General features: G+C 35.2%; 1 long non-coding RNA gene across 2 annotated transcripts in view; it reads right to left on the reverse strand.

Annotated features, from left to right (window-relative positions):
* Nucleotides 1-26,844, reverse strand: part of LOC115294615 — a 78,293-nt gene that overhangs the window by 22,047 nt on the left and 29,402 nt on the right. Inside the window, exon 4 of one of the 2 annotated variants that reach the window (XR_003909999.1) lies at nucleotides 19,983-20,045. The exons of the other annotated variant lie outside the window; for it this stretch is intronic. This is a non-coding gene — a long non-coding RNA (uncharacterized LOC115294615). Of the gene's footprint in view, nucleotides 1-19,982; nucleotides 20,046-26,844 lie in introns of those variants that run through there. 2 annotated transcript variants of the gene reach the window in all.

The raw sequence follows: 26,844 nt of genomic DNA on the forward strand, positions 1-26,844 counted from the left end.
ATCTCTACTACTATACTCCCTTCAAAAATCTGACCATGATAACAAGTCCAGGAGCTAGGCTTCTATTTTCATCAGAAACTGGAAAAATGCAAGAGATACCAACATATTATGTCTGACAAAAACACCAAATAGAGAAGAGTAGTGTTTGTTGAAGTCCAGAATATACTATGATGTTTTTAAATAAAAGGTTAAACGTATATGGATAAACTGGATAACTCTGGTTCCTAGTCTTTATAAAGAAAATCACATAGCACAATGAAAGATAGGAAAATGATGAATGTTTGTACTGATCAGCGGTATAAGTATCTGTGAGTTTTCAACAATTGACCATTAGAAAGCAACACATTACTATGGTTGAAACAAACTGTGGTATATTTAAAGGAATGTAAACTTTTTACTTAAATAATTAATCAAACAACAAAACTACTGTTTGAATTTTTAAACTCTGCAATTTGGGAAGACATCTTAGAGGTATGGCATAAAATATTAACAAGGAGTATTAAAATTTGGAAAACAGAAAAAAATAGATTTCAAATTCTAATCTCAAATTTAGTAATAATGCTGATGGCCCTGAATATTCTCTATGATTTTTCTTTTTTTTTTCATTTTCACAATGCTATGCTTATATTGATCTTCATTTACTCAAGATCATTGAGTTTGAAAGCACTTCAGCCAAGAATTTGATTCAGGCATGACTAATCTCAAAGTCTGTGACCCAAACTACTACTACAAGTTATACTATGAAATCTTGGTTTTACCTCTAGACCTATTTCTTCCTAAGTTTCCCCATAATAATAAACTATCACCCCTCAATTAGTCAAGCGTTAAGCCTAGCCATTACTCTTGACTCCCTGAATGTAGTCCTACTCTACATTCAACCCATCAGCAAGCCCTAGTCAACCTCCTTAAACCTTTCTCTGAGTTTCTACCTGGGTCATCATATCTCTCATCCAGAATACTCCATATCCTAACTGGTTTTTCTAGTCCATTCCTGCTATAACACCCAGCACACCTGGTAATATTTAAAAATGTCAATCAGATCTGGCTCCAAAGGTTTCCCACCCTGTATAGGATAATATTTTAAATCTCTATCCTGACATATTACAGCCCCACATGAATGAGTCCCTCCCTCTCCCCCCACTTCATCCTCCAGATTCCCTCTTTTCTAGTGAGAGCCAGATATTAACATGCTAAGTTTATCTTCATCTGTAGAGTCCTTGCACTTGTTCTTACCCCTCCCTGTCGAGCCTTTGCTTAGGACTGACTTTGTCTTAAAGTCAGATCTCAATTTAGATGTCAGCTCCCCCCCAAAATACCTTTCCTGAGTTCTAAGTTGAAAGCAGCCAGCCATTCACTATCTATTCACTTTGCCCTATTCTAACGCTCTGCCTAACATTTCACACACCTGGTATTTTCATATTTTTGTTGTTTTGTTTACTGTTTTTCTACCCCCCAAAGAACGTAAGCTCTATAAGACTTTGTCTAATACACTGCTCTGTTCCCAATACCCAGACACTAGGTGCTCAGTGAATATTTTTGAATGACTCTTGAATGAAGAGAACGGCTGCTCATATGTGAGGCATTCTCCCAAGCCCCAGCTCAGAATGGTCAGAGCAGTGTTCACAGCCACCCTCCGCCTCCACCCGCCCTCCCTTACCCGATTCATAGATATGGTAGCTCTGAAATTAAAACCTCAATCAAAAAAAGCTATCTTTTAAGATACCTTCCTCAACAGCTTATATTGTAAGCTTTAGCAGTCATTTCCACCTCAATGTGAGTAAGTTTAATGATTATATATCTAAAAACAGGGATGAAATAAGTAAAACAAAACAAAACAAAAATTTGAAGCTATTAAGCTACTTCAAGTGAGGAAAAGGTGAACTGGGGTTTCAAGAGACACCTGAAGAATTCAAAGATTGTTCAGCTTCTGTTTTGAAAAGGATCTTTGTCTAACAAGTGAGGCCTGAGGCAGACTTAATGTTTCTTAGAAACAGTCTTTAAGTACTGACAAAAGATGGCCATCTGTTCTTCTGATGCTAAAGACAGACAAAGAGAGAGAGAATAAAATGCAGCACAGAGGGTTTGGATTAGATATGGACAAGGATGCCCACACAGAAATGTGAGGTGTTATACAATGGACTAAGTTTCAAGAAGAAAACAAGTTTAAATTCCCTTAATATGAAGTTCTTTAGAACTAAAAATTTATATCAGCAAAGGATGCTTAAGAAGTCTGGAAAATGGACTTTATTCTTCTGTTCTTATCAGTGATGTCATTGTCACAGTAAATGAAGATATCCAAAAGGTCTTAAACCATTAGAAATCCAGGTCAAAGACTGCCTAATGACAGATGTAATATACGCAGGACTGTCACTACATGCTGCAGATTGGAGACCAAAAACTCAACCTGAGCACATTTCTGCTTTTGTATTCAATTTGCTTGTATGAGAAGTCACTTCTTGCATGGCACAGAGATGCCTGAGTGGTCTGCAAGGAGGGTATAAGGATGGTGCAAAACAAGAAAGAAGAGTGCCAATGGCTTCTGTTACTTTTGCAATTTTCTCTGTGCAATATTCTTCCTTTCTTCAAACCTTTTATTTGAGTACCTAACCACCAACCTGCAATTCATGTTCATGATGCAAAACTTCTCTTCTGTTCTGCTAAATTCCTCTTTCGCTCTACACTGCCAATCCAAACCAGTGCACCAACAAATAGTTACAGGTTTTCAAGGGTCCCAAGAACAAGGGTCTACTCATTTTGGTTTTGAAGCTCTAGATATTTTGTTGATGTTCTTGATGGTTTTCAGTATTATGTTTTCTAAAATAATTTTAGGATTCTGATATTAGTAAATTCCATCCAATCTACATGACTGCCTTATGACCAGGTACTTTACATCCTATCACATCCTAAGGAACTGAAGACCAAATGATGTCCAGCATGATTTCTGAATGAAGTTTACAAAGTAGTTGTCATCAAAAAGCTCACTGTTGTGAAAACATACTGACCAGAAAAAAACTGACCAACTGACAACACAGACTACAGAGCATCTTGCAATAATAGTTCATTATCTGTGCATATAAAACCAAATATGCTCTGGAAAATGTTTCATGTAGTTATTTTTATGATTGTATTTTACATTTTATACACATTCTTAAATTGATTGGCTCATGAAAATAAAATAGTGGTTAAATTTAAAAATTCAGTAAAAAGAGAAATAATTAAAGCAATGATGAATCAAATTACAGTTCCTTGTGTTCAAAAGCATAAAAAATTACATTGACAATGAGTGACATGGTAAACAAAGAAGTAGATTCATTAGTTTAAAATATAGCACAAGAAACAGAGTTTCAATTTTTAAAAAAACCTTTATTTTTAATATCTGTAAATGAATAGTATGTCTATGGATTTGTTTGGACTATATACATTATGCTTCATTTTATAGGTGTATAAAGTTTATACTGTTTTATATTTAAGAAACAACATTTAAGAAACTTCATATTGAATATAATTTAAGTCAACTCTAAAGTCAAAGGAATGTTGTTTTGTTTTGTTTTGTTTTCTTCTTTTTTTTAAAAAAGGTCGTGGTAAACTAAGATTAAGAAACACAGAATAACTGAGTTCTATATGTGTTAAAAGGAAAGTGACTTGATTATTTATTTAAATAATCTACACTAACTCATTAAATAGTTATGAACATTTTTTAAAACTTTGTCAAATGTTTATTTATTTTTGAGAGAGATGAGGAGCAGAGAAAGAGGGAGACACAGAACTCAAAGCAGACTCCAGGCTCCACCCTGTCAGCACAGAGCCCAATGTGGGGCTCAAACTCGTAGACTGTGAGATCACGACCTGAGCCAAAGTTGGATGCCGAACTGACTGAGCCACCCAGGCGCCCCATTATAAACCGTTTTAAAGAAGCCTTGGTAATCCAAACAAATCTTTACCAAGTACTCTTGTGCCTTCACAGACATCCCATATTCAACAACCTAACTCATCACTGTCACAAACTGGAAATCTACTTACCTATACCCCCATTTCACACACACTAAATGGATGTTCATAAATCACATTGACCAGTTTGATGATCCAGAAAGAACTGTACTTTTAACACTTTAGTGTACATAAGACCCATCAGGGTGCCTGGGTAAAATGAAGATTTTCAGACACTTCTTCCAGAAATTCTGATTTCTTTGATCTTGGTTAATTCTGAGGCCCTGAGTTTTCTCCAAGCACCCAAGGTAGTCCTGATGCAGAAGGTTCCAGGTCCACTGTCAGAGAATCATACTTGACCACAATATCATGAAGACAAGAAGAGGGTACACAGGGTTCTTCATTATTGTGTCATACAAATAAATGAATGGATAAGTGAAATGACTGAAGGATTTTAGAGATTTGCAAGTGGAGGAATATTCAAGGCCACTAAGGTACTGAATATGAGCTGGTAATCATCATTGTCCAATCAGTTTTTTAACCACAAGTTAAAGTTTTGTAGACATATCTGTCCATTTGGTGCCCAGGTTTTAAGCATTTACATTTTTATGATATAAGAATCTTCATTACATAAGGTGTAAGAAGACTGAACTCCTGAAATTTACCTCCCGGTACTCTACTTACCAGCTTTGTGACTACAGACAGTTACTTAACTTCCTGGTGCCTCAGTTTCCTCACCTATAAAATGGGAATGAAAATAGTCTCAGAGAAAAAAAGAGGAGGTTAAATGAAATGTGTACAGCTAGACTGCTGCCTAGAAACATAGTAAGAGTCCAATAGATTTTATGTACCCTTCTTAATGTTCTCATTATCATTTTCACTGCTGTTTTCATGATCATTATATAAATTTTTAAAAATCTACAAATATTTATTAGTAATGTCTATTTATAAAACACGGTGCTAGGAAAAAGGACAAAATTCAAGCTCTATTCCAAAATACCTTATAAACTAATGGAATAATTTAGATACGTATTCAAGTAAAAATAATAAAAAGTGGAGCCAGAAGAAATTAGTAAAGGAGACATCAAATGTGGAAAGAATTCAGAGAGGTGTGCCCTCATTAATGGCCTACGTAAATGAGAGAATCAGGGATGCTTCATGGCAGACCGGTCATTTGTGCTGAGGACTGAATGACTTAAATATGGAGATAAAGAGCTAAGAGCTTTCCAGGCAGACTAGAGTAGCAAATAAATCATGACAGTAAAACAGTACATGGGCATGTTCTTTAACTGTGAATTATTTTGTGTACTAAAGCATCAAATAACCAGGGAGAGACAGACAACTTGGAGATAGCAGAAAAGACAGACTGGGGAACACATGGTAGAAATGCCTAAATACCTTGCTAAATTTGAGCCAGATTTGAAAGACCAAAAGAAGCCAATAAAGGGCTGTGAAAATGGGAGCATTGGGGCAAGACTGGCTTTAAGACAATTAGAAAGATGCCCTGGGAATCATTCTCAAAATGTGGTCCATGGACCCACAACATCAGCATCACCTGAGAATCATTCAAAATAAAATTCTGGTGAGCCTGAGTGCCTCAGTCAGTTAAGCATCCAATTCTTGATTTTAGCTCAGGTCATGATCTCACAGTTGGTGAGATAGAGCCACATTGGGCTCTGAAATGACAGGGTGAAGCCTCCTTGGGATTCTCTCTCCCCTACTCTCTCTGCCTCTCTCTGTCTCTCTGTCTCTCTGTCTCTCTGTCTCAGTCTCTGTCTCTCTCTCTCTCTCTCTCTCTCTCTCTCTCTCTCTCACACACACACACACCAGATCATCATTCAAAATGCAAATTCTGGGGCCACTTCATAGACCACCTAAACCACTAAGGATGCTTTCTGTGTTCTAACAAGTCCTCCATGTGGTTGAAATTCAACCTCAAATACGAGAACCACTGCTGTTAAGCATAAAATAGATTGGGGGCGAGGGGGGGGGAGGAGATCAGGAGGTATAAGGTCCACTATGAACCAAGTGAACCAGTTAGGAAGTTATGTAGAAAACTATTAAAATCCCATGTAAGAGGAAGTTAGGGGCTGACCTAAATCAGTGGGAATAGAGAAAAAGGGGTTGAGACAATAATACTGTGAAAAATAAAGTAAACATTCTTGGCATTTGTTAGTCTTTGCCATCCCTAATTGAAGAAAAATGATTTATCAGAAAGATAACCTTTAGTTCAATTTATATATAGGTCTGAAAATATGAAAGTGGGCTAATTGCACAAACTTTTTCCTACTTTAGAAATTTAAATTCCATTAAAGGAGAAAAGAGAGACTATTCTGCTGCACAACCATTAAAATTAGCATAGTAAATTTTGTATGAATTTGACAATCTCTGTTATCAGTAAAGCTAGAACTACCAGACCTCTCTTGCTAAATTCCAACTCTATTTAGTTTCACACTGTGATTTTTTAATGGTCTTATTTGTGCATTATTTCAATTTTTCATTATATATTGTGCCATTTAGTATTCTCCATGATTATGTTTTCACTGAACAGATGCACTACGGTTTCGCTGCACCAAATTCTATGATCCATAATTAGATGTCAATATGTTTTCTTTATGAACTAAATACATTTTTAGTTACTTGGACATTAATTAAAATCACATGCTGGATTGTTACATCCTTTCAACACATTTTTGAGGAAATATTTTTGGTTTACTTGAATGCTTTAAAACATTCAATTTTATACTATATAATTCTTTTTTCTATAAGAATAGATACTGTAGCTAATATATAAATATTAATTACAAGCTACACCATAGAAGCCATTAATGAGAACATACCCCCATTCACATGCAAAAGCATCGGCATTTGATGAATTAGAAGAAAAGAATAATTTTTTTCTTAATTGTTGCTCTTTAAACATATCATGATCTATATTTAATTTTATAGCATAGCTAGGGGAAAAAAACAAATGAAACAAAATTTCTGAATAATGACAATGACCACTACCAAACTATCATAGGAAGAGAAGCAAATTTAAAAATTCACAAAAATTCATCTACAGATAAAAAGAGCCAGGATGATAAGGTGTTACATAACTCACACTTATTAGTCATGTTTTCTTATACCATTCTGAATATTCTAAACTCATGAATTTGAATGAATTTCAATGATGCATTTATCTCATTAAAAAATATAAGAGAATAGGCATTCAAAAGGAGAAAAACATTTCTAGCCTCTAAAAAAATGTTGGAAAAGCTAACCCTAGACAGTGACTCTACTCACTGCAGGCATTCCCTTCTGTTTTTGTAAATGTTATATGAAACTGGAGGTTACAGAAGAAAGAAAGAGAGGTAAGCATATAGAAATTATTCTAGCATGTCTCTATAATTCTCTTTGTTTTTCTACTGTTTCTCCATTTAGATCTACATGCACTTCATGCAAAATTTCAGGTATAAAACTCCCATCAATGCAATTAGTATAATGGAAGCTAATATGTTTCCTAACATTGGTTCAGATTCTGCCTCAAATACAAAGAAAAATGAAGAAATAAGCTGTGATCTCTTTGAAAATTTGTTTATTCAAAATGATTCCTGTCCTTCAGTTTTAGAGGATATCTCCTATAGTAAACCAATGTTTATTCAGTCATCTGTGAAGCATCCTGAAGCATATAGCTATAGAAAGTGGACAAGAGAGCCCGGGTTCCAGTATCTCTTTAATGATGAGGTAGCATTTTGAGAATATGTTTCAGGAAGGGCTACCTTTAAGGATTAAGCCTAATGAACAGAGAGCCACATTTTATCAGTGACATTTATAAGCCTGCTTAACAACAAAGTTCAAAAGCTGAGACAAATATTTCTGCCTTGATGGTTCTAGGAGGGAGCAGCAGGAGGTCCTTGTCTATTGAGAAGAGATTACTGTTTGAAATTTCTCTTACGTGAAGAGGAGGGTCTATGTTTACATTTAGAGTAGAACCCATTCATGTTAGAAATATAAAATATTCTCCACCCCCACCCCCAGACCCACTAAATCAGAATCCACAGTTTGATACAATACTCCTGATGAAGTGTATTACACACTAAAGTTTCCCAAGTACTTCCCCAAGGCTTTCCTTTAGTCACAATATAGTGCTCAAAAATCACATACTCCATGATATCCAATGCCACACCCACCTTAGATTCCGGGGATGAGAGATGACTGGGTAGAAGCAAATAACTGGGGTATATGCTTAAAAATATTCACTATATCTGAAATTAAAATAGACTACATGTCCTATACTTAATATGGCAACCCTATCTGGGACCCACACACTGGCTGTGTACCTCCAATTTTGCACAGTGTAACTCCCCCCAGCCTATCCTGAGACCAACTTCTTCTAGGATACGCTTCCAGGAGTAGCTTTTTGACCTCAATCCTTAACAGTCAGGAATCACTCTCCTATTTGGCTTACCTGTGCTAAAACTACCCAATGATAAGAAATATACTAAACCCAATGGTAAATTTTTCTTTCTCCTCCAACTTTTCCTTCAATATTTGCTAGTCAAGACATAGACTTCAGTTTCTGGCAATATGGCACACCCATCTCCCCACCGAATAAACTTTTAAAAATGTTAATAAGATATCTTCCTAAATGCCCTGAATAATTCAAAAGAAAATAAGAAATATTCAGACTAAAATCTAAGTGAAAATAGAAAACAGTGTTAAGAGGGTATCTGAAGCCAGGTTTTCCTCTTGAGGGATTTACTAAACAAGGTAAGATTAAAGTTCCTCCTCTTGGCTTTCAAGGGCTCAAGGGACCAGAGGCATAAATAAGGTCTGCTCAAGGTAAGGAGTCTAAGAAAAAATTCTTAAATAGCTATGACCATGGAGTTCCATCCCTCATAAAAGAAGTGAGCCTAAAGATATTACCTGAGATTTCAGAAGCAAAGCCGGCTTACACAGGGACTTGTAGCCTAAATCCATACATGTAGGTGCTCTGAAAAACTCAGCCCAAAAAACTGAACTTACTTTGGTTTCAAACTAGATAATAGACACAGATGCTACTCAGAGACAAACAGAAATTTCCTCTCAAGCACCTATCTTCATCCTAACCTGAAATATTTCCCCCAGTTGAGATTCCAAGAAACATAAAGCAATCATTCAAAACTGCATAGCTCACCAAATTCCCAAAGACATCTAAAGAGAAAAGAAGCACAAAAACAGTAGGGATGGATTTATCATGATAAAATATTAAATAAACATATTTGGTATATTTTTAGATGAATATTAAAATATGAATAGGAAAACTGATAATTAAGTTGACCAAGCAGATTCAAAAAGAAACCGAAGAGAATTTATGGAAATAAAAACAATTTATATTTAAGATATATTTAAAAATAGATCAGGGATAAATAAAAAATAATAGGTCAGGGATACTTTAGTAAACAGATGGAGACACTTAGAGAAAATCCCTAACGTCTGTGACCTTCAAAGTCTAATCTTCATAGTAAAAACAAAGTTTAAAACAGAAGTACACAAAAACCAGCTTTTACATAGTTTTGCAGCCATAATTCACACAATTTGAGGGCTCTGCAAAACTTAAGCTAATATTTGTATTTACAGAAACCCATACAGAAGAGGAAAGAAAAACTAAGGTTTATGCAATATTTGAAAAGTAAATTTCTGAGAATTATCAGATACAAATGAAAGACATAAATCCACATATTCAAAAGGCCTCCGAATTTCCAAGTTAGAAAAATAAAAAGAAACTCTCACCTAAAGTCACCACAGTCAAACCACAGACACTAAAGGTAAAGAGAAAAATCTTACAAGAATTAAAAAGTCAAATTATTTTTCAAAGAGTGAAGGATAGGCTCATAGTTGACCTAACAATGAATGATTCCAATTCAATGAAATTATATATTCAGTGTTCATAAGAACAGAAGTAATAATTTATGTGGAATTAGAAAATACAGATCCAAAAACATAATACCAAAGTCATATACTTTGGGGTAGGACATATTGGAGGTAAACAATACTAAGGTCTTGCTATTTTTAGAAGAATGATAAAGCTATTGTTTAATATTAGATGGTTATATATTAAGTATTCAAGTTAAATATAGGGGGTATTCACCAAAGAAACTATAGTGATTGGAAGAACACAGACCATGTTGCTAATCTAATAATTAAATTAGAGCCAATTAAAAAAAGATAACTAGAATAACCACATTTAAAATTTTAAAAACACCATCCTAAATAATCATGATTCAAAAAAAGCATAATAAAACCAATAACATATTTAAATCCAAAAGATAATGATAACACATTATATATCACTATTGTGGGTATTATTAAAACCATATTTAGGTGGCAATTTAAAATTATATGTCAATTTTAATAAAAAATCAGATAATCAAATACAACATAGAAGAACATAAAAATAAACCTTAAGAAAGCAAGAAAAGTTACTGATTCATTCTATTGTATGTGTATTTTCTTTAATTAAACTTTGTTTTTTATCCTTACAGAAAAACAAATTTGTCATTCTTTAGAACAATCATAAATTGTCAATCATATGGCACAAATAATTTTTAAAAATTAGATAAGATGCTACAAATATAAATAAAAAATAAAGCAGGGCTATATTACAATAAATTCCACAAAGATTATGTGTGTTTTATATGAATAAACTTTAAAACCAAGATTAAATGAAAAAAATCACTATAAAAATATAACTTAAAACAACTGTCTAAAGATGAATTAGAATATCTTAATAGTTCTATAACCTGTAAATAAATTAAATCTGTAGATAATTCTTCTTTTACTGAAAACTCCATGTTTGGACAAGTTGTACCAGTGAGTTCTATGAAGCAGCTAGGGGCCATATAATTAAAATACTAAAAATCTATTCTAGGATATAGTAAAAAATAAGCATTCCTCGAATTATTTTATGAGACTAGATATCTTGGATACATACCCAGATAAGGACAATATGAGAAAACTAACCTCATAATCTTTACATGCGTAAATCTAAATATACACAAGCAAATTAAACCTAGAAATGTATGAAAAATTATGACTGAATTAGGTTATCCTAGAAACTTATGAGTTGTCTTTCCCTTTGAAAACAAATTATTGTAATTTATTACATTAATAGACTATAGGGAAAAATCATAAAATAGTGTTTATTGGTTTAGAAAAGTTTAATAATTCATGAATTACATATGATTAAAGAAAAAATCTCTTAGCACACAAGAAATAGTAACTTCCTTAACTGGATAAAGATATTTTGGGGAAAAATTAGTAAACATTATACTTAATAGTGGAATAATGAAAGCTTTCCCTACAGCATCTGGAACAAGACAATGATACCTATTATCTCCACTTCTATTCACCATTACACTAGTTATCATGTCCAGCATAGTAAAACAAGAAAAAGAAATAAAAAGAAATGAAAATATGAAACTTTCATTAATCATGGATATATTACTGCTTCACTATAAAACTTAAGAAAATCAATACATATATTATTAGAATTGATTAGAAGTCCAGTTTAGCAAGCTTGTAAGATACAAAATAGCATATGAAACTCAATTATACTTTTTATCCCTCAGCCAAAATTTAGAATGTATAACATTCTAAAATGTTATTGAATGTTTTATAAAATATATGAAGTCTGAGAAGTAAATCTAACAATAATCTGTAAAAATTTTATAGATAAAATGATACATTTTATTAAACATTAATTAGGACTTAAATAAATAGAGAGAGGTACATAGGTTGGAAGACTTGATAACATAAATTCCAAATCTCCCTAAAATGACCAATAAAATTCCATCCAATCTCTAAATAACATTTTTTAAATGTAACTTGACAAAGGTGATTAATAGGAGAAGAGAAAGGGCTAAGACCTGCTAAGAGAAGAAGCTGGCATGAATCTCCTTCTCAGGTATCAAGAATTTTTTTTTTATTTATTAAATTTAAAACAGTGTGGTATTGCTAGAGACTAAAAATAGATGAATCAAACAACAAATCAGAAGGGGGAAAAATCCACACATTCAGGGAAACTTGATTTATGACAAAAATATCTCATATCAATGGTATATATATATATGGCTCAACACAAATAGTGTTGGGGCAACTGGTTACCTATATGGGAAATATAAACAAAACTGGTGTTTGAGCCAATACCCTTCACAAAAATCAACCCAGGTCTAAATATGGAAATCAAAACTATAAAAGCTTTATAAGACAATATAGAACACTATTTTAAATAAACACAGTAAGGACCCCAATACAGAAAGGGCTAGGATTGAAAATTGAACCAAGAAAGGAAGGAAGGAAGGAAGGAAGAGAGAGAGAGAAAAGAGAAAGAGAGAAAGCAAAGCAGGAAGGAAGAGAGAGAGAGGTAGGGAGGGAGGGGAGGAGGGAGAGAGACAGAGAAAGGAAGATAGGAAGACAGAAAGAAAGATAGGGAGGGAAGAAGGAAGGGAGGGAGAAAGGAAGGAAGAAAAGAAGGAAGGAAGGAAGGAAAGAAGGAGAAAGGAAGGAAGAAAATTGAACCATGCTCAAATTAAGCAGTTTGTTGAACAAATGACACCAGCCAGAGAAAAAGCTAAGATGTTTTTAACATATATAATGAAGGACTAGGATAGAGAATTTAAAAAAAAAAAAGTCTAATAAATAACATAGAGAAGAGAAAATGAGCAAAGGATTCAACAGGTACTTTATAAAAGGAAATCCAAACAAATGAAAAAGTAATAATCGGCATTATTTTTCAGGGAAATGTAAATTAAGACTACAATAAGGTAAGCGTTATATACCCACTAGATTGGCAACAACAACAACTAAAAATTATGTCTAACAACACCACATGTTGGCAAACATGTTATGCAAACAAATATTTAAACTGTTGGTCATTGTGTAAACTGGTAAACTACTATGGAAAATGGTTTGAGCTAATCTAGCAAATTTGAATGCCCACATTTCTTTTGACCCAGAAATACCATTCCTAGTTTTAAACTCTAAAGAGACACATATATATACATACCAGGAGAACATTCATAATAGCACTGTGTATAAAAGCAAATGCTTATTAAATATCTAATGAACAAATCAAGGTGTGATCATACAATGGAATGTTGGAAAGCACTGGAAAGTCAATTAATTACCTTTACATGTATTAATTATATTTACCTGCATCAGTGTCTGAACCTCTGACACCTAACATTGAGTGAAAAAAGCAAATCACTGAATACATAGAGTATTGTTCTATTTATGGAAAGTTAAAGATAACCTGCAAAAATAAGCAATATATGGCTTAATTAGAAATATATGGTTAAAAACATAAAGGCAAGCAAATGATACACATATTTAGTGATTTTTCTCTGAGTTACATGGGAATGGATTGGATTCAGACAGAGGTACACAAAAGATTTCAAGGAATAATGTTCCATTTTATAATCCTGTGATCCACACATAAGCATTCTTTGAATAATGATTTATAAGTTATATATTTTATAAATATTTGAATCTACTTCATATTTGATAAAACAATTAAAAGTATTAATATAAAGTGAATAGTTTTATTAATCGTCATATATTCAATATAATTGATTATAAAGGTAATGCTGTCCAGAATCAGCATAGAACTACCTGCTGAAGATTCCATAATGTATCAGCCTGTACCACGTCAAACACTGAAAACAATTTCAAAAAATTTCTTTAATTTTAGTCCCTATTTGGAGCTGTCATTGAATTCTATTTCCTTACTTGTATTAGTAAATGATGAAAGAGGGCCCAAAGACTGAATGAAAAAGTCCACACAATGATTAAATATTTATCAATATGTTAATATATGTTCATTCAATAAGCATTTACTGAATACCTAATATATATGCAAGGCAATATGCCTACTGCTGAGAAATTCACAGAAATACAGAGGAAACTCAGATCTTCTCCATCCTCACCTGAAATTCCTAAATAATCACCTAGTATCTCATAATCTCTCTGTGTCTCTCTGTGTCTCTGTCTCTGTCTCTGTCTGTCTCTCTCTCTCTCTCTCCCCCTCTTCCTCTCCTTCTCCCCCCATTCTGCCCCTAGCAAACCCACCCCAACCATCTTCTTGTTGCTCCCACACCCAAATTTCTACTGTATAGCACCTAACAAAGTACCCAAATTATGATACAATGTTAAGTGGATTTCTCTGATTATTTTTTTCCTTGAAAACTTCTGATGGCTCCCATTACATTCAGGGATCATACATTTAAATGTGTGCCAGGCCCAGATGAAAGAAGCCTAACAAGAGGAAGAAAAGATATGGAGAACAGAAGCCCTTCATAAAAAAGGCAGCAACTAACCTGTTCTAGACACATAATGCCTTACAGGAACAGAGACTCAGTGTTGTTCTTTCTTAAGAAAAGCATACAAACTGTATTTTTATTACAATCACCAGACTTTTCAATTCATTTTCAAAATCATACAAAGACCTTCTGACCTCTAAAATAAAGTAGGGTTCCCTCCTTGACATAGCACGCAGGGCTCTTTGAACTCTGTTTCCAAACTAACTTCTTTCTGTCTCTTCCCACACTCTATGTTCTGCACTCAGACTTCCTGAACACACCACGTTCTTTAACGGTTCCAAGATGGGTGCATAGTTAGACTGAGGGTCAATCCCGGACCCAAGTCTATTCACCTCTAAGGACTGCACTCAAACACACCTCTACTTGAAAGTCCTCCTTAACACCTAAAGGACAAAGTCAGCCATGGTTTACTATATCTGTCTCCTTTTCTTTGTTCATGTACATACAGGCTGTCCCTGACTCTCATATTTTCAGCTTCTGAACAGCCAACACTTTCATGCATTATACATCGACACTCCAAAGTGCCTTTTGTATGCCAAATCCAGACTTTCATACATCAGCAGATCAACGAACATTTTGCACTAATGTGTGGTGGCACCGCCTGACAGCCAAGAGTTCTGTTTGGGCAGTCATGCCATCTTTGTCTGTAAGAGCAGGCTTTATGTAATTATTTGAATGTTTCTTGCTCTTTGCCCTTATTATTTTGCCAAAATGAGTGGAAAATGAACATTGAAAATGCTGATAATGGTGACAAAATCATAGGTCTCTAAGTTTAATACAGTTGAAACAAAGATGAAATCATTAGTCATTCCCATTATGGTACATCTTTAACCCCAATCAGGCTCTTATTAGATATAAACCCAGTCAACTGTGGTTCAATTATGAAGGAAAAATATAATATTAAGGTCCTTGCATTAAATGCTGAAAATAAATTGTTGAAGACTGCATGTAAATGGTAAAGTATAATTAGAGTTTATGTCATATATACCTTAGACCTCAAGGGAAAAAGAAAACTCTGTATAACATGTAAGTCTAATTTTTTAAACTTAACATTATGATTCTATTATGTGTTTAAAAAATGTATTATGTATGAATCCATGGATATTTGATGAGTTCTTTCATTGGAAATCATAATATTTTTTACTATATCCTTAATCTTTGGGAGTCCTTGATCAATTTACTGCCTCATTTGATCAGTCACCCACATACCATCATAGTACTAAAACATCTGCACTTGCTCATCTTCCACTTGATAGCCACCAATTCCAAGATGGAGGCTACAGTGAGTCCATCTAACTGGTTTAGAGCAAAGATGGCACATACCTTGTGGAGCAAGGAGACAAGCCCTCAAGCACTGGGGAATAAAATAAAGAGTTCTAACAATTGCTGCCTATATGTCAGGTACTGTGTTTATGTCACTTCATAATCCTCATAAAATCTGGTCCAGGGCCATTGAACAGATGAGGAAAATGAACTCAGAGAGTTTAAGTAACTTACCCAAAGTCATGCATACACACAACTAGCTAGGCTGCAAGTTAAAATCAACTGTATCTGAGTCGAAAATGTATCCTCTTTCAAAAGCACAATTCCTTCAATGTGTTCAGTATTACAAATACTGGTCAAGTCTATTATTAAATGATCAAATGATGATTGTTCTTCTGGTCTATCCTTTAAACTTGTTCCTCTGTTTATGATGATTTTCCTTTATTCAGGAAGTTCTAATGCAGCCATTTCTCAAATGGTTGGCTTGAATAGCTACTACAAAGAAACATCTTGTTCTTTACACAATAGGTGGTGATTTTTAAAAATATATTAAATGTTTTACACAGTTCACTTAGAGCCAAAGTTTTCTGAAATGAATTCCTTCTGTTCTTCTCAGGACTGAACTTAGCCTGTGTCCATCTTCTCATAGTTTGTCCATTCAAAGAGATTCCAAATTTCATGATATACATGAAAGTGATGAATAGTGTGTGCTGTAAGATGAAAATCAAACCTACATCACCTTCTCACAGTCATGTGCCATGTGATGTCATGGGATCAGAGCAATTTCGGATATTTTACTCTCTAAATTTATGCTCAAATACCGGAATGAATAACTGAGGGTTATTCTTGTGAATGTCTTACTCCCTTTTCTTAATTTCTCACTAACCTTTCTCTCCTTGAGGCATTGTAGTTAGTACATTGTAGTACCTACAAATCTAAAAAAAATCTTAAAAGATCTATGGGTCTTAACATTTTCCAATATCTACTTGCCCAAGCCCATTTGCTTATTTTCTTTGGCTTCTTTATGGAATTTCATATGTGTATTACCCTTGTTCTATTTCTGTCTTGTGCTCTGGCTCTTCTGCAGAAGATAACTACCAGAGGTTAGGGACTCTATGCTCTGGTTGCAATCACTTACCTGCATTTAGATCTACCTCTACCAGCTACATGTCCATTGAAGACATTATTGGCGGCCTTCTCAGATATAGATGAATCCTTTTACCTGCTGTTATTAGCTCGTATCTTCAACCTCCTCTGAAAGGATCCCACAGGATCTTGGGATCACCAAACTAAAAGTTTCTGAAAGAAACAACTCACTTCGGGCAACTCTGAGCAAGTGCATAGCTAATGTGGTGACAAAAGCCCTACTTCCTCAAGTTGGAACAGACTCTCTGATGCAATTTATGTTCGAGTGCTTCCCTGTGGGATCAAGCTAACACTGGACACCGAAACCAAGTCTCTGCTTAGCTTTTTCCCTTTCCCTATCCTCCTCTCTCATTCATGTAGAAACTTCTCCCTAACACTCTCCTTCCTAGTTTTAGGCACTGTCTTAGGTGATGCTCTACTTCTAAGCAAACTGATCTAGGGAAAACGCCTAAAACCAAAAGGAATTATGTAGGGTTTTTTTTCTGTAATCAGTGACCATAACCCAGTTTACTGGTTGCATGACTACAAAATTTTAGACTGTGGGATGTTCCTCCTAAAATCTGTTACTTGTTGGCTATATCCAACTGGAGCTAAAAATGGATGCTGTAATCCAGGCTGGTAATATAAAAAACACTTCCTGTCCACCCCTTCATGGCTTGACCAAGCTTCTATATGTACCTGTTGATGTCCTGGAATAAAAGAGAACCCGGTAGTACTGCTAAGATTCAGAACCTCAAGACTTGTGGGTCTATGGATGCCACGGCTCTAAGGGTAACGGGGGAGAATACCTTTGATAGGAAGAAGCCTTAGGATCAAAGAAATGATCAGAATAAGTCTACTCCAAGAAGACAAAAATAAAGTCCAAAGCAAAGCATTTATAATAGGATCAAGACATGGATCAAGGAGGTTTGGGAGAGTGAATTCAAGGCTCAGCTTGATGCAGTATCAGGAAGCATTGACACAGTACATGCAGTTATGGCCTTGGTATAAATAGTGACCTTTTACAACATAGCTATTTTTCATACACTTGCAGGAAGAAACTCTATTCACATTTTTGGAAATCAATTGACCTATTTTCTTCTGACTACCAGAATGCACTTTTGAAAACTAAGCCCTTCTTACCATTTCACCATCATGAACCTTTAAGCTTATGATGAGTTCCCTCAGTTAAGATTCTTGTAGGCTATTCTCCCCGAGTATCTGACTTCTTTGTTGTAAGGACAACTATACAGAAGCTGGATTTCCTGTAGTCTTGTGTTTCGAAATTACTCTATTCTGTTGCCACATAAGAAATAATATGAATTTTGTAACATTAATTTTAATTAACATTAATTTTGACCATTCAAGTTATTATATACTACTTTTAATTGTGTATCTGCTTCCATCTTCCCAACTAGATTAAAAGTTCCTAGAAGAGCCGTATTAATATCCTATTCAAATCTTAATCTTTGCCAGAGAATATCTTTCATATATTTTTACAATGAATGAATAGCATATTATTGTGCATAATACTGTAGTGTATTATAGGAATTATAGTGCAACGCTGCAGTACCAGCTTGTCTACCCATTCATGTATCACTTTGAATGATACAAACATGACAGTTTCTTCATGGAATTTTACATGTGATTGAGCAAAAATGGTCAATAAAAAAATTACAGATAGTAATTAAGTTTTATACAGACAACAAAAGAGGGATGTATAAAAGAACTGGTGTAGAAGAGAGGCCCCTTTAGTTAGAGTGCTCAGGTGGGACTGTCTGAGGAATGATTCTCTAGCTGAGAAATAAAGGACAAGAGAGAGGAAGCTACTGGGAGGCAGCTCTGGCAAGCATACAGTTTCTGAAGTAAGAAACTGAAGGAAACATGTTGAAGAAGCAGACGGAAGGTCAGTGAGGCTGAAAGGCAGGTGAGTAAGACGGGTTCTACCAGATGCAGCCTAAGAGGAAGACAAAGGCAGGTCAGGCTAAATTACCAAGCTTCTTACGATTCAGTCACATATATCAGCATGAGCTGCATAATTCGCAAGACTAGTGCAAAATGAAAATGTGGAGCTCCTTATTCTTAAAAAATGGAGGGAAATGCAGTTTAAGATACTAAAGTACTAAAACATAACCTGTTTTTGCTTTCCTCTTCAATCTCTTTCAATCTGTCACCATGTTTTTTATTTGCTATTTAATATCTGACTCCCTCTGGCGCAGGGACACTTGTCAAGTAAGCACACTGGGACACTTAGTGCCATGCTCGATCCCCAAACACAGCAGAGTGCAAGCCTAACCCCTCACCTTCCCATACCTCTGAGTCCCCTCAGAGACTGAGATGATACAAGTTCTCTGACTCAGAAAAACAGTTAACATCCCTTTTTTCTTTTTTTAAGTTTATCCATCTAGTCTGGAAGAGGGAGGAGAGGGGCAGAGAGAAAGAGAAAGGAAAAAGAGAGAATCCCAAGCAGGCTCTGCACTGTCAGCACAGAGTCCCATGTGGGTATCAAACACATGAACCCGGAGATCGTGATCTGAGCTGAAATCAAGAGTCAGATGCTCAACCTACTGAGCCACCCAGGCATCCCTGTTAACATCACTGTCAATGCAAAAACGAGGTTGTGGAAACAGTAATGCCTTGACTAATCAAACACAGAATGAAAGTACTTGAGACATAATTATCAAGGAGTGATACACCTAAAATGATCACATATTGTATCCTTCAATTTGCAGGAAATACTGCACAAATCCTAGATCTAGAGACAGTCAAGAGAGAGCTGATGAATCTCTTACTAATCTGTTCCCTTCCCCCCCTTTTAGTGAATTCCTAGTTAAATCCCAAGATTTCTGTTTAAACCAACATTTTCCCATTCAGTATTTACTGATTACCCACCATGTGCCAGGCACATACCTGAAAACATTAACTCCCAAAGTGAAATGCACACCACAGTATAACTAAAACTTAGCTTTTATATAGTACAGTGTTTTCACAATGAAAGTTCCATGTTCCCTGTAAAACTGAACTTTTAAATTTAGCATTTTTAAGGTCCTAAATAGTGCTCCATCTTATTTAACACCTCAAACACTAAGGCAGATTTCCACATTTGCAGATGAGAAAATTGAGGAGGAGGGCTGTTAGGTAATTGGGGGAGTCACACAAAAGGAGAATGAGCTTTCAACTCAGGGTGGTCCCACTGGGAAGACTTTGAATTTTTCCTATAAATCACTCCATTCCCCTTCTTTCTTTTCTTCATTGAATTACCACGCCACTTGTATCCTCACATTCAAAAGTATTCCATAAGTCAACAACTCTGAAATATCTATTTTTTTTAAAAGCCTACCTGTTTGTATTTAGTTTTAGAAGAGCTGTACTTCAAACTGTTTGAACTGTCTACAAGAAATATAGAATGCAATATTAGTAAACTGCAACACTTGTACATAGTGCCTGCTGTAAGTGTTCACATAAATGTCTCAGGAAAATACTCAAAATCAAGCATGGAATTAGGTTATTTACAGAGACAAGTTTGTGACCTAATGTTATTTACCACCTTATTTGCAGGGATTACATCTTCCCCAAACTCTCACAATTCCATGTCTGTGGTTAAAGAGAGGTCTATAGATCAAGGCAGTGATTTCCTGAATGCATCAAAAGTCTCAGAGCATTCCCAGGGATCTGCTGATTAACCCAGTAGGATATTAATTATGAACACATCTGCCATTCTTACTTTTTGTTCTTTTTCTTTAAATAGGAGTGGAGTAATTCAGACCTGAGTATATGATTAGGTGTAGCAAGCAATACATGATGAGCTAGATTTAGATACATTTATGAAGCACTGGATAAAATAAACCCTTTACTAGAAAACATAACTTGCATTGGAGAATAAATGTTTAAAGTAGGGAACAGTTGTTTTTTGTTTTGTTTTGTTTTGTTTTGTTTTGTTTTGTTTTGTTTTTTTAAGCTTAACCTTAAATGAAACAGCACATGAGGTGGGTGAATGTGAAAGAAAAGATAGCTTCATTGTTTCTGGAGAACAAGAATATTTATAGTTCCTTACTTTGTGACTCATCACTGTGCTGTAAAATATTTGGAGTATTACTCATAACTACAAAAAAGACACAGAATAGAACAGTTTGATGTTAGGGCAAGGGACAAGGTGAACAATCTGGCATTCTACTTGTGACATTCTCATAAGAAATAGAACAATTTCTGTAATTTCTGGCTGCTTTTCTTTCTGTAAAAATTAACATATCACTTAAAATAAGCAATAATCCATGTGTCTCAAAACAAAAACCATCAAAACTGGTAAACTGGAAATAAGATATAAGGAGTAAAGGAAATGTAGTAAGTTGTAATGAACCTCTGCTCACCTATACTTTAGATTTTTTTGAGCAATGTAAGTTTATGATTATTATGAAGACTTGCTTTAGGGAGAAAACAAATCATTCCAAGGACATTTTCTTCAAACATTCCTTCTCTCTACAGATAAGATGAGCACCAAAAGGAAAAAGACATAACAAAAAAGGGGGAAGTATTGATAATGGATGAGAAAATTAAGATGACATAAATCCTGTGAAACAAATAATAAATAAATAAATACACATATTTTTTGCAGATAAGACTAGCAATTTTAAGCAGTAGCTTATTAATAGAAACAATTCATTTTATAGCCCTTTTCTTATCTTTTTCACTAAGTACTAAATATACTCTAAAATGAAGTTAACTTTTGGGGTGCCTGGGTGGCTGACCTCAGCTCAGGACATGATCTCATGGTTTGTGAGTTCAAGCCCCACCTCAGGCTCTGTGCTAACAGCTCAAAGCTTGGAGTCTACTTTAAATTCTATGTCACTCTCTCTCTCTGCCCCTCCCCTGCTCGTGTTCTGTCTCTCTCAAAAATAAATATTAAACATTAATTTTTTTAAATACAAATTAAAAAATGAAATGAAGTTAACTTTCCACAAAAATATGAGGTTTTCTTAAAGAAATACTCATTAGTAATGGTTGCTCTAAACCATGTCAAGAGTAGAGAGAACAATATGTCCAAATGTTACTAAATTCCCAGGAATTCAATTTTAATATTACCTTTCATGACGACTATAGACATTTTTCTTTGTTACTTACTTTTGCTTATAATCACTACTGCCTTTGGTCAATTATATTTCTAGCATTTTAACATTAAGATTTTCACCCTCCAGAAAGATTATATTTGGCCAATTTTTAGATTTTGTTATTTGTTATAAAGGATAAGCTGAACACTGGCATAATGGAGAAGCTACCCTTTAATGGCAAAATCCACTGGGAATAGCCTATTCTGAAATAATGGTAAGTAGCTGGGATGGGTTTAGAATTGTGTTAGGGACACATAAAATATATCTATATCAAAATATATAAAATAAGTATAGCTGGGTTGGGTTCCTCCAAGATGGTAAACTATCATTTACTGGTTTTATCTCCCAGAATATTAATCCTGGAAATTCCAAAGAATTCTGAAGAAGATGAATGGCTCTGTCAGTTTATCTAGAAACTGTTGAAAAATTCTGGATTAACCAAAGGTGGAGGTTTTGGAATATGTCTGTGTGTGTGTTGGGAAGTAGTGTTCTCAACCTTGACACTTGACACTTTTGATCAGATAATCATTTGTTGAGGGGGGCTGCCCAGTGCATTATAGAGTTTTTAGTAGCATCCCTCCCCTCTATCCACTAAATGCTATTAGCACAAGTACCACCTATCTCTCTAGTCATAAAAATAAAAAATGCATCCAAACATTAACAATCTTCCCTGGAAGGCACTGAGAATCAAGGGAATAGATGATCCCAACCTATGTCTCTTCTAAAACCTGTTTCAGGACACGTGTACATCTTCTAATTTATGATATATCAAAAATTCTGTGTTAATAAAGTGATTCATTGCAAAAATCAAACTATGGATACAGCCTTTTAATTCAAGCCTAATAGCTTCAAGGTAGCCACAATCAAATTGAGAGGTAAAAAGGCATTAGGATCAAAAACATTTAGCAGGTTAAAGGACGCTCTCTTAAAAGAGAATTTGGGGTGGGCTTCTAAAACATGAAACGTACTGGAAACAAAGATTTGAAATCCACTAAGTTTGTAAAGCAACTGCACAGGTTTCTTTATAAAGAAATCACATGACTGGATGAATTCTGATACATCTTCTCAAAATTTAAGACAACTCTCAGGCCACCAACCTTCCAAGAGCAGGAAATGTGCTGAGAAAAAGTGCTAAGTCAAAGATGGCACATTTCTCAGCATCCACTTCACCTGTGACCACTGAGAACAAAAGACAAAGAAATAGAGCAGAATTGTGACCTAATTAAGGAACTCCCCCGACCCTTTCTCTGCCCATCCCCTACCTTCAAGGTAGGGACCTTCACCTTATCTGTGCAGGGATTTCACATTTGTTATGACCCAAGGACTGTGAACTGTTTCCAATATCTCCCCTTTCCTAATTTGAGAATTCCATTGTTGTGTATGTGGAGGAGAGTAGATATAATTTGTCTTTCAAGTTCATGAAACTCTAAAAAAAGTGAAGACACAATTAGACCTAATTCAGAGGCTATTAGGAATTCAGGGTTCCTGGACTATGAGTTAGATTCAGTAATTGAATAAATTTTAGATCATCCCCTTGAGGAAGGGTTGACTTTGTTCTGTGAGTGGGATGAAAGTAGCAAGTGGATATTTCATGACTGGAAGACTGGATTGTGGCAGAACACAAATATCCATATAGTTCTTTACATTTTCCAGCCTCCCTTACTCTTATATTAAAACTGTATGACTACTTAAGGCTTCCAAAGGACTAAAAGCCAAAGTGACACTTACCAGGCAGTTAAACTTATTGAAGCAGTTTCTAGCACAGTGCTTCCTCTAAATCTCTCTTTTTCCCTTTGGTCGCCTCCTTGGAGGCCGTATGTTGAGGTGGCAGAGGCCTAAAATGGAGTCAATCTGGATCTCTGTGTCATGGCGTAAGGAAGAAACTCTCCTGCCTTTCACCAGGCTTTGTTAAAGCACTGTGACTACATGATATATTGGTTACTGCATGGCCTTACCTAACCTTTCCAATACAGTTCTTTAACCAAGAGTTCCAACATCATCACAAATATGAATAGAGCTAGAAAATATAACAGTACTGTAGGTCTTAGCTACAAACAGAGCTGACTACTGGTGAAGATGTATTTAGGGTTTCTTTTAGAATTCATTAGACAGTATGTAGACATGAAAGAGAAGGAGTCTTGGGGCGCCTGGGTGGCTCAGTCGGTTAAGCCTCCAACTTCGGCTCAGGTCAGATCTCACATTCGTGGGTTCGAGCCCCATGTCAGGCTCTGTGCTGACAGCTAGCTCAGAGCCTGGAGCCTGCTTCCAGTTCTGTGTCTCCTTCTCTCTGCCCCTCCCCCTCTCATGCTCTGTCTCTCTCTGTATCAAAAATAAAAAATAAAAAATAAGGCCATTTAAAAAAAAAAAAGAAAGAGAAGGAGTCTTTCCTAACTCAATGCATTCTTTATACCTCTACCAGGTTACTTTTTTAATCAAGATACCAATCACACAATTTTCTTACTTAAAATCTATCTGATTTCTCCCATTGCATACTATACTACATCTTTACTCTGTCACTTAGAATTTTCTGCACTATAAACCTAGCCTATGTTTCTAATTTTGTATATCATTTCTTTCTTACCTTTATCCTACAACTTGGAAAATTGGATTATCTATCTTTCCTTGTGCTCTTCTAAACCAGGATTTTTCCTAATATCATTCCCTTTAGCCAAAATATTCTCCCTATCTTCCAATTCATATTCTATGTACTCTTCAAGAGCTATCTCATCAGTTACATCTCTGGTAAAAACCTTTACTAATTCCATCAACTGGCAGTAGGGCCTCTTTTAGAGCACTAATCAAATTGTGATTTTTTTTGGTTTATTTATTTTGAGAGAGAAAGAGAGAGATAGCACATTTGCAAGTAAGTGAAGGAGGAGTAGAGCTAGAGGGAGATAGTCTGAATCCCAAGCAAGTTCCACACCGTCAGCGCAGAGCCCTATGCAGGGCCTGAATCCATGTACCATGAGATCATGAGCTGAGCCGAAATCAAGAGCTGGAAGCTTAACTAACTGAGCCACCCAGGAACTCCAAATTTTGATTTTTTGTGATGGCACTTAATTGAAACTGTTTTTTGTTATGCTTTTGCAATACTGAGTCACTATTAATTTTTAATTTATTGATGACAAAGACTAAAGCAAAATAAAAATTAAATAGAAGGAATGAATTGGTGTATGGAAATAACATAATCAGTCTACTGTACTAAAGAATCTTTCTGCATCAACTCTCTCCATTTCTTTTTTCTTTACCTTACTGTAGATATTTGAAAATTCTCCTCCTCTTAGAAACAGTATAATGAACTTGGAGGCTGACTACAGTGTAATGTTAAGACACCACCTTAAGCAAGTTTCACTTGTCCTAACTATTTGGATCCTGAATATCATTGCTCTAGTACTTCCCCACTATTGATTACTTAGTTCCTCTGGCATTGTAACAGTCCACTGCATCAACTCAATTCAACCCAATCAGAAGCTCGACCGAAAATGTATCTTCATGAATATTTTATTAAATTGATCTAAGCAAAATTCCAGAGAGATTTAAATCCCCATCTTGGTTTCTGCACATACGCCAACTTTTGTAAACACAGTTACATATCATCCATGTCAACAGACATATAAGATGAACTCCCAAGGTGGATTGTTCACTCTGTGGATTTCTCAAGACAAATTATAGAACATTGATTTTAAGAAAATAATGATCAATCTAAGTATGACTGTGGAAATACCCAAGATCCTCTGTTTAAGTATGCCTTAATCTACCTTCTAAAAATTTCCTATGAAGGGAACTGTTCCATTTCATCCATGAAAATGGCTGTTGGAGTCCATGGTTTGGGATATTCTGGACTTGTTCTCTTTTTCAGTGATACATCTACCAAAGCATTTTTAAAAATCAGTTGAGTAAAAGGGAACTATAACATGCACATCTGTACTCCAATAATGATAGTGAATGCTTAATGCACATATCTGGACACTTACTTCAAGAAAAGCCCAATGAAAGAAAGAGAATAAAAAGCGGCTCCATTATTCCTATGTCCCTATCTGAGTGTCCAACTGTTCTGGTTTGCCTCGAACAGAGGGAAGTTCCCAGAACAAGGGGCTTTGAGTGCTAAACCAGAGAAGTCTCTCTGACTAGTTCTTTTACCCCACCCTTCACAGATATTAATGATAGCCTCGGTTCTTTGCAAATTCCAAAATACAGGAACTTATTCCATAGTTCATTTTGCTTTTTCATTTCTATAAATTATAAAAGCCAGATATGATCTATTCATAAGAATTCCAGACATTCCTACTCAGTCTCAGCAGGTCTAAATCCCCTTTCCCAAAATGTCTGAGTTTCTGGGTCTCAAGCCATAAGCCAGTCAGGAAGGTTGTCTTAAGGAATCCATTGCTCTCTAGTGGTTCAACTGCATTAGCTAAAAGAGATCCTTTGCTTCCCCATCTTGTATTTTACGTCCCAACTCAATCACAAAATGAGAAAAAAATTATCATGAGGCAGGAGACTTTTCAAACCTCAGATAAATTCTCTTTGCTGAACTATTCCATTTATACATCTTGGCAGTAGTTAGCCGTGAAAAATCTAAAGAGACAACAAAAGAAAAATGCTTTTTTTTTTTTTCAGGAACTTCTGAAGTGTTGAAAAGTGTTTCTATTTAAAAGCTCCTGACAATGATTGGCAGGACCTGAAAAAACCTCACAAGATGAGCCCCACCCTCTGAATTATTGTCAGAACAGTAATTGGTGAACGCCTAATTCGTTCTAACCACAATTGAAGAATTGTGATCTAATTGCTACTTGGTGGTCCTTCTCAAATGCCACAAGAAGAAAGTGAACAAAGTTCAGATCAATACTGAACACCCGGGAAGGGCTATCCAACCTCAAAGAAGGGGAGAAGTTCTAATATTCTGAACTAACCTGACACAATAAAAACAGGAGGAAACTTGTATTGATTGATTGAGTGATTACTAACAGGCCCATTAGGCCAGTTTCTTCTCAAGACTCTGACATTTAAAATCAAAAATAGGACAGGCCTAATTTTAAATTTTGCAATTAGGGAATTTACTTAAATGTGAAGGAGAATGGGAGGTG

Source organism: Suricata suricatta, chromosome 6 (genome assembly GCF_006229205.1).
Source record: "Suricata suricatta isolate VVHF042 chromosome 6, meerkat_22Aug2017_6uvM2_HiC, whole genome shotgun sequence".
NCBI classification, from domain to species: Eukaryota; Metazoa; Chordata; class Mammalia; order Carnivora; family Herpestidae; genus Suricata; species Suricata suricatta.